At 37.5% G+C, this 9,603-nt stretch overlaps 1 pseudogene; it reads right to left on the bottom strand.

Moving 5' to 3' along the window:
* Nucleotides 1-1,217: 1,217 nt before the first annotated feature.
* Nucleotides 1,218-8,138, bottom strand: LOC127483308 (nucleosome assembly protein 1-like 4 pseudogene; annotated as a pseudogene).
* Between the last annotated feature and the right edge of the window lie 1,465 nt (nt 8,139-9,603).

The raw sequence follows: 9,603 nt of genomic DNA, 5'->3' as shown, positions 1-9,603 counted from the left end.
CTGTTTTTAGTGAACAAAAAATACTAGTGGGGTATTTACTTTAAAATTTGCACTTTGGCTTACAATTTATATGGTTCTATACCATCAAAAATATGGCTGTAGTTCTAATAATCCAAGAACAGGGTCCCAAAAATAAAACACTGGGATCTGACTTCTATCAAGGCTTCACATAAAAACTTAGCATCAGGGGCCAATATTGTAGCACAGTGAGTAAAGCCACTGCCTGTGACACCAGCATCCCATATCACTGGCTCAAGTCCAGGATGTTCCACTTCTGAGCCAGCTCCCTGCTAACGTACCTGGGAAATAGCAGAAGATATCCCAGGTGCTGGGGGCCCTGCACCCACATAAGAGACCAGGAAGAGGCTCTTGGCTCCTTGCTTTGGACCTGCCCAGCTCCAACCACTTGCAGAGTAAACAAGTGGATGGAAGATCTCTCTCTTATTCTGTCTCCACCTCTCATTCTCTCTCTGTAAACTCTGCCTTTCAAATAAATTAAAAAAATAAAAAATATTGGGAACAAATTAAAAAAAAAGCATTGGGCAAGATGAAGAAAAGGATCAGTAAAGCAGAGGAAAGATATAATTCAGTGAAGGTAAGATTTTACTTTAGTGCTGTACCTCTCTCCTCTCAAAGTCTAAGCTGTGTGAAGATGTTTTTATCTGCCACTAAGTACTTTAACTCTGATGCATATATAAAGGAAGGTGAGAATTGAATGGAAAGCACAATCTACTCAACACTGTTCCACACTGATTAGGATGTCTAATTAGCACCTTCCTTCTCGTGGAGAGTTCTGAGTTCTATAGAAAACAACTTATGCATTATTTTTATGAAATACAGGTGATTATGCCTTGAAACAGGCTTTCTCTCCATTAATAAAATAGTGTCACAATTACAATAATTCAAATCCATTGCTTTTAACATATACAACTGACTGTAATGAGATTGATAAATTTATCAGTATTTATAAATTGTTCATAAGCTTCAATCAAAGAATAAAAAGCACAAAATAAATCATCAAGATTTACTTTTACAAGTTGGGAATAATAAACATGCCAAAGACTTTAGAATGTTTGGAATGGAAATAACAACTAAATAAGGCTAAATTCCTTTGCTTTTCCAAATTAGAAACAGGAAATATTGAGTAATAGCATTTGAACACCAAATTCCTTTCTCAATGAAAAACTATAAAAAGTCAGGTTATTGTACAGAATGATACACTAACATAAGAAAAGGGTGATCTCAATGAAAGAAAATCAAGCCTTAGTTATTTTTCTATTGTGAGTTTACAATTTCATTCATAGTACTTAATATTTAAGATATTCATTTGAAAGGCAGAGTTACGGGGGAGGGAGGAGAGAGAGAGATCGATCCATCTCCATCTACTGGTTCACCCTCCAAAACAATGGCCAGCGGTGAGACTCGCATGGGCCAGGCATAAGCTAGGAGCTAGGAGCTAGGAGACAGGATATTCATCTGGGTCTCCCATGTGGGTAGGGAGGCCCAAGCACATGGGCCATACTCTGCTGCTTTCCCAGGCTCATTAGAAGGGAGCTGGATCAGAAGTGGTGCAACTGGTACTCAAACTGGCACCTATATGGGATACCAACATTGTAGTTGGCAGCTTAAAACAGTAAGCCAGAAACCACTCCCATTCACAGTATTTGAGTATCATAAATAGGAAAATAATGGCTTTGAATTATAACATTCCTTTTGTGAAAATATGAAGCAATTGATACAATTATGCTTTCTAAATCTTTGCTTTGAAATTTGCAAATCCCCACTCATAAATGGCTTGAAATCATTGATCCAGAAATCAGTTCAGCTCCCACAGCATAAACAAAAGAAATGCACCTCATTTGGAAAGCAAAATATTTTCTTAAATTCCACAAAAGGCTAAACCTTTAAGCAGTATAATGGATCACTGTGGGAAGCTTTATTCAGAGAGACATAAAATGAATGCATTTTTATCAAAATGGTGTTTATGAGATCTCATTCAGCCAGAGTGTACATCTGTGGAGGTTATTAAAAAGTCAACGTATCTAATGAGCCACTGGCATGCAGTTAAGTTTTAGCGTTTTCTGTTCTATGCTCCACAAATCACAGTAAGTCCAGAAAGAAGTCAATTGTTAACACCTCTAAATTCTACCAATGCTCAGTAGGATCAGAGAAATGCAATAACTAAAGAGTCTCACATTTAGGTGAGTGAATTAAAAAGGGTTTCGTTTAGATAGGATTTAGATTTCACAGCTCTTTCCACACAAGCTGAAACATATCAGGCCATCTCAGACTTCATTCTGCAGCTTTAAAAACTTCATTTCAGTAGTTTTAGCAGTGGGCTCTTTTCAGATTACAAAGATGTGTTATAGCCAAGTTGCCTAGCAGCAAGAAACAGGGAGAGTGGAACTTAAATGTTCTGTGATAGTATTTTGATTAAGGCTACAAATATTTAGCTATCATTCATGTAGACATTTGCAGCGTTCCCAATTATTTATTTTGGGGAATGATAAGCTGAACAATGTATTAGCCAAAGATTTTCTTTCTGTGGACTGTTGGAAAATGAATAATCTAAATACAAAAGGGGAATTTGGATGGGGTAGAAAGATACTTAACCTGAAGTCTCTGCCATTGATGAATTTAAATCTTTAAGGTGGGCAAGATTTCAAGGGGTGCCAGTAGTGAAAGCTTACCAGCTTATCCTCAGGCATTTCTTTTGAGGAAAGAACAGCTGTAAACTATTACTAGGGTTTTCTTCTGAGGAAAGAATGCAGGGAAGCTAAGCAATGTTGGCAGTTCCCACCCCCAACCTTCACCTACTTTGTGAATATTGCTCACTCAATGGTATTTGACACCCTACAAAAAATAAAAAAAAAGAGACTGTGTGCTCCTTGTGATGGCTTTTAAAAAGCAATGATATTAATGATGCAGAAACAGCACAAAACTCAATTCAAAGTTACTTAAAATTATACCACCTAAAACCAAATATAACTGGCTGAATCACCAAGGATCCTTCCAGCAACAGTCAAACCCTGACACCAAATTAGGATCCCCTGAAACGCTTAACTAAATTGGCAATCCTCCATGCCCTTTTAAAAGTGAATCTGAAATTGGTTTTTTGCAGAACCCCCCTCCCCACCACCTCCCCACCAGCTGCAGTGCATTTTAAATTCTCCTCCAAGAAAAGAGTTTTCTTGGGAATAAACAGGGTTATGGACCATAGAGAGACTGCACCTGATTTCTTCAGCCTTCCTTCTGCTTTTATTTTTTTTCCCTGTGCTTGCTCTTTGCTTAGAAAATAAATGCTTGAGAAAATTATGTTGATTTTCCTGCAATTTTGAAGTTCCCTCATGATAATTATATATTTTTATGTATTTGAATATTCTTTCTTGACAGACAGCAAACATTTTTCTCACCATACTCTGCACTACCTGAGTCTAAATATGGACCAGAAAATTTACAACAGTAACTGATAACAGCCACAAAATATGCTTCATTTCTGAGCACAGAAATGCATCTGTGTTAAAGACTGTGCCAGCGTCAGAAGGTTCATCTTGTTTTTTTTTTTTTTCCTCAGGTTTCACAACTTAATAGAATATTCTAACTATTCTGTACAAATTGAAAACACCATATTCAGTTACAAATGTGTTACAAGCTAAGGCTGAGCACACTTTACACGCCTGGTCAAGCACAAACACGGCCGTCTCCAGCTGCCAGAAACCTCTGTCACACACTCATAACCCCCACGCCAGCTGCCTGCCGACAAGTCACTCCATACCCAGCGTTTTTAAGACAGAATTAATGCAGGGCAGGGGTGAGCAGGGTCACTGAGAAAGCACCATGGCCATTCACCTGCAGAGTTGAAAACCAGCCCCCTCACCAAGAAGACCATGGTACCTGGCTCTGTGGCCACAACTCCACACCGTTCAGGAGCAGCGCGTGGTGGTCTCCCATTAGGACAACAGGCTCCTGTGCGACGGCACATCTTCCAGGCCGTCACTGCCGTGGTTCTAGCAAATGGCAGGGCGCGAGTGCCAATGCAGTAATAAATAGGAGGAACCCAGAGGCCTTTGCGGCAGAAACAGTGTGAGCCCTGCCCTCTAGGCCCTAGAAAACAAAACCCAGGGAGCAGATTCTGAGGGAAGGACCTCACTCCACGTGAACCGGACGAGGTCCCAGCCACCAGAGCGTGCTCCCAGGGTCAGTGCCTCTGGTGGGGTATGGGGTTTTCAAATGAAAGGGAAGTCTCTGCCAAGTGTCCTGGGACACCACCAGGCTTCTGCCCTTTTCACTAAGCGATCCCCCCACACTTCCACCCACGCAGGGCGTGTGAAGTCCAGAGCTGCAGACACCAAGACTGTAGAGAGGGTGCTGTAACTCAACTGCCTACTTCTGAAATGCATTTCCCTTGCCACTGTTCGAGTTAAGCAAAATAAGATAAAGGAAGTCAATGTGAAAACCATGCACTTGAAAATAAGTTAGACCTCGTAAATACTTCTAATACAGTTGTGCTGTGGCTAGGGTGAGGCCCCTGCCCACAGGCCAGCGTCCTGACCGTGTCCTTATTAGGCTCTTTTTAGAAATTCGTGAATGAAGAGCTGGCATGGTGGCATCCACTTCTGATCCAGCTCCCTGCTAATGTGCCTGGGAAAGCAGTGGAAGTAGCCCCAGTGCCCTAGGCTTCTGAACATACGTGGGACACCTGGAAGAAGCTCCTGGCTCCTGGCTTCAGATCAGCTCAGCTCTGGCCATTGTGTCAATTTGAAGAGTGAACCAGTAGTTGGAAGACCTCGCTCTCTCTGTAAATCTTGAAAAATAAGAAGAAATGCATGAATGATTAACAGACAAAGATTACACCTTAGGGTTGATGACAGTATTGTGCTCATCTTCCTCCCTGTCACTTTCATCCTCTTCTCCTTCCTCACCTTCTTCGTCATCAGCCTCTGTGGCCTCCCCAGTGAAGCAGAGCACAGCTTGCATTGATGTTGGCTTACCGAAGAAGTATACAATCTCAAAATCAGAAGCTAATGTGAATTCAGTCTTCAACCAGTGATTCTCCATCCCCAGATGCTTGAAGAAATTGAAAAACAACTTGTTGGGCACTTTCTTAGTGGTTGTCCTGACAGTTCCCAGCCCTAGTGCGTCTGCTTTTTCTTGATAGTTTTGACCATCCCAATTATTCCTTTCTTCCAGTCAACTGTACACTCAACACAGTCAACAATTTCAAGAACTTCAAAGAAAAAGGGATCAGCCTTATCTGGCTCTGACTTCATCTTGTAGATTTTTGTCAAGACTAAGTTGGTAAAGTAGTTGTTGGGTTCAAAGTAGAACTCCAAAACAGAAGACAGAGGCTGTCTTGGGTCTGAGAACTTCACTTTAATGTCCTGCAGGTGTTTCAAGTTTGGTTTATCATAGCCCCAGATGAGCCCCCTCAGCATGTTCACATTTCTGAAGATGGTGAACCAGAACTCCAGGATCCTTCTGGGGTTTGACTCCTCTGCTGCTGCTTCTTCCTTCTCTTCTATGACTAACTTGTTTTTCCTGTCTTGCAACCAACTTATCCTCCTCTTCATTGTCACTGTCATTCCAGCTCAACATCTGTTGACTTAACATCACCAGTGACGAATTCTCTTGGTACCATGCCGGGTACTTTCTTTCCAAGTGATGAGCATGGCTTCTATATAAGCACACATGCTTTTTCATGAAAGTTTTGAAGACCCTTATCATGCATGGATTTCAGAATTTTTAGCATTAACATAGATTATTTTTAACCCCACTTTATTTTGCAGTCATACACATACTGTATTTTTTCTCTCTTAAAATCTAATATAAACTATTACAATTTTTTCTTTGTACATCATAGATATAAAGAAAGTAAAGGAAGGAAATTAGTCTTTTATGCTGAACTAGATAATCACTAGTTTCCATGATTTCTTTATTTGTGAATATCTACTTTCCATCTGGCTTCATTTCTCTTTAGTCTGAGGAACCTTTTATAGTGCATGACTTTATTTCATTTAATTAAAGTCTAATGTAAGATTCTGGAGGGAAGGGTTTTGCTCTTATTTAATTTCTTGCCCCACTTTCATAACATGGCTCCACTGTCTTCAGGCCCTCATACTTTCTTTTAACAAGTCCACAGTCATTCAAATTGTCAATCTGTTGTAAGCAATGTCACATTTTCCCCTGGTTGCTTTCAAGATTTCTTCCTTATCATTAACTAACAGTAGTTTTACTGTGATGTGCCTATATGTGACATTCTTTATATTAATTCTGCCTTGTTTTCACTGAGCTTCATGGATCTGAAAAGTGACATTTTTATAGTGTTTGAAAACTTTAAAATATTTGTTTATTTGAGAGACAAAAAGACAGGAAAATACAGATACAGAGAGGCAGCTCTCATCTGCTGGCTCACTCCAAAAATGCCTCAATGACCTAAGGATGAAAGCCAGGAGTTTGGAAGTTGATCCAGGTCGCACAGTGGGTAGTAGAAACCCACCCAGTTCAGTTATCACCTCTTCCTTCCAGGGTCTGCATTAACAAGAAAATGGAATAAGGAGTCACAGCCTAGAATCAAACCCAGGTTCTAACATCTGCTAAGCTAAATAACAACCTTTAGGAATTTTTAGTCTTTATTTCTTAAAAAAATTATATTATTTCCTTTTGGATTTACTTTTAGAACTCTGATTGCAGATACGCTGCACTTAGTGCCCAAACCCACAGATACTTAAGTGCCTGCTTTAATCAATATTTTAATTAAGTTTTGCCTTCTGAACTTGTGACTGAATAATTTGCTTTGATGTACTTTTAAAGTACTTAAATATCATTATTATAATATTGGTTATATATATCTTGTAATTTTTTTTAAATTTCAGATATTTATTTTATCAAATCAACATTTGATTCAATTATTTTTCTTTTTCTCTGCTGAGGTTTTACTTTTATTCACTATGAGCATATTTCCTATACTTCCTCTAGAATAAATACAAAAGGTGTTTTAAAATTCATGACTCCTAATTCCAACATCTAGGCTGCCTCCAGATTTATGTCTATTGATTATATTTTCTCTTGAAATTTTCTTTTTTATTTGTTGAGATATTGTATTATTTTAATTGTATATTTTAAAAACTTTACTAGGCTATATTTCTCTAAGTGATACCACGTATTTTATTTTTTTCTTTATGCAATCAACTTGACTGTATTAAAGTGTAAACTCTGTGGTGGTATTTTAATTATTTTGGTTTTACCCTGTCTGCACAGCACATGCATAGTTCAAGGTATTGGGGAAATTTTTACATTCAATTTGGGATGTTCCGCTCTGGAATGATCTTTTACTCTTCAAATTTCAGTGATGGTAATTGTCCAAAAAACTATTCTCTTGTTCTTGAATTTCAAATATTAAAAATTCCTACAGAAGTTTTAGATGGCCCTCACAGTGCTAAGTGGAATCTGTATTAGGCTAAAAGCTGTGAAAAGTATAAACTCATATATTCATCTTCCTTATTTCAAATGCCAACTTCATTTTACTTTTGGACTGCATTTATTTACTTTCTTATGGCCTTAGGAGGCCTTTATTTTTTTTCCTCAAGTTTTTATAGTGATTTTCTGTAGATAGACTAGCTCAATTAGAACTACTTTGTTGTATCTGGAAGTTTATATGAAGGTCAATGTACCAGTTAATGACAGAGTGGGTGTGTAATGTTAGTTGAATTGGATAGAATTGAAATAAATAAAATTTTAAGAATCACCTATCTTAGTTAGCTGAGGTACTTTCAGAAGATTCCACGTAAGAACTATTTGGGGAATTTCAAGGTTATCAGGTTATAGATTATGAATATAAAACAAACTATGGATTTGGGAGTTGTATGGTATTTATTACTTGCTTTAGAGTAAGTCTAATTGGCAAAGTATGACACCATTAATTATCTGCTTTCTTCCTTTTGCTAATGTATGCATATACACCAGGCTCACATAAGTCCTGTGGGGGCAGGAAAGAATACCACCACAAAATCACTCTAGGTCATCATAAAATAATTTTTATATGAACAATTATTATAAGGATTTTGAATCATGTGTATTTCAAATCATAACTTCACTATCAATTTTCTCCATAAAGTAACTATTTCTTGAACTAAATTTAACAATTGTACAAATCTTATGACTTTATTCTTCAGAAAGCAAGCTAAAACATTTCGACAATGTTCTAAAAAGCAGAAATATTTATGCTATAAATGATGCCATTTTTAGAATCTTAGCTAATACATTGTTAGCATTTTTTAAAAACTCACAAGATAATCTAGAAAACAGAATAAAATAGAACTTTAAATTAAAAGTTAAACTAATAGCAACACTCAAAATGACTTTTTGAAAATACTATGATTTTTATTAGCTTTTGGGGCTATATAACCAGCTTGACCCAAAACTGAAGCAACATTTATTTTTAACTGAAAATATTTACCATAGGGAAAATTCCTGCATAGTTAGCCTTTTGGCAAAGTACTGGTTGCCAAGACTTTCCATAAAGTCCCTGAGCATCTTTATGACTGATACTTTACCCAGGCTTGCCAAAAGCAAAATGGTAAGGCCATTGTTATATGAGGGAATTAGGAATTTTGGTATTTTTAGGAAATTGTAGAGGTGTTATTGAACAATATTCCTTGGAACATGACTTCTTTTGGGTCTTCTGTAAAGCTATGTATTAGATACTGTAAGAACAACACTTTGGTCCATATGAATATGAGTTTATCTTACTCATAAGTAAAGAAACAAAAACGCACTGAAAAGCACATTAGTGTAATAAGATCTATATTAGTTGATGAGGACATGGTAATTAAATATAGATACAAAAATTAGTTTGATTGTTTTCAGTGTATTGATTTATCTTAAGACATGGAGTTGATCAAGACATTTACTGGGAACAGGGATATTTTAAGCTAGGACTTGAGTATTGTGAAGACTATTAGATAAAAGAGAGAGAAAATTAGATAGCATTCCCTATTTTTTATTTGCTAGTTTATGGAAATAAATAAAGGCAAGGAGATAAATGATAGTCTCAAACTGTGAAAAATAGTTTATTCACTGAGTAAGTACTGAGACATCTGAATGCATGAGTATCAGGCATATGATCAAAAATATAACCCTGATGAGAAATTTCAATGCTGTAACATTTATTTCCTTCATAAAAATAAGAACTGCAATCATGGACCTTGAGGTTAGCCTGAGTTTTGTGCTTTGTATGCTTTTGATACTGTGTTATTCGGAATACGCTAGATTCTATCCTATAAGATGCTAACAAATGACACTGTTACGTCAGTGGCTGACAATAAGGCTGATTTCTAGCATACATTACTTGTCCATACTGGGTTGACAACAACTCTGTCCCAAATTATTTTTTGCTGCTGAGCCCTGATTAATGGAGCAGGCTGTGTTCTGAACATAATTCTGACGGCAGAGTAAACTGTGGCTTATGCTATCACTTAAACTTCTGCTCAGAACTGATACACATTATTCCTCCTCACATTCCACTGGCTATGGCAAGTCATGTGACCATACCTGAGTGCTGAAGGGTGGTATGCACATATAGTTCTCCATCACAGAGGAGTACCT

Source organism: Oryctolagus cuniculus, chromosome 1 (assembly GCF_964237555.1).
Source record: "Oryctolagus cuniculus chromosome 1, mOryCun1.1, whole genome shotgun sequence".
NCBI lineage: Eukaryota > Metazoa > Chordata > Mammalia > Lagomorpha > Leporidae > Oryctolagus > Oryctolagus cuniculus.
This window is presented reverse-complemented; position numbering and strand designations above follow the sequence as displayed.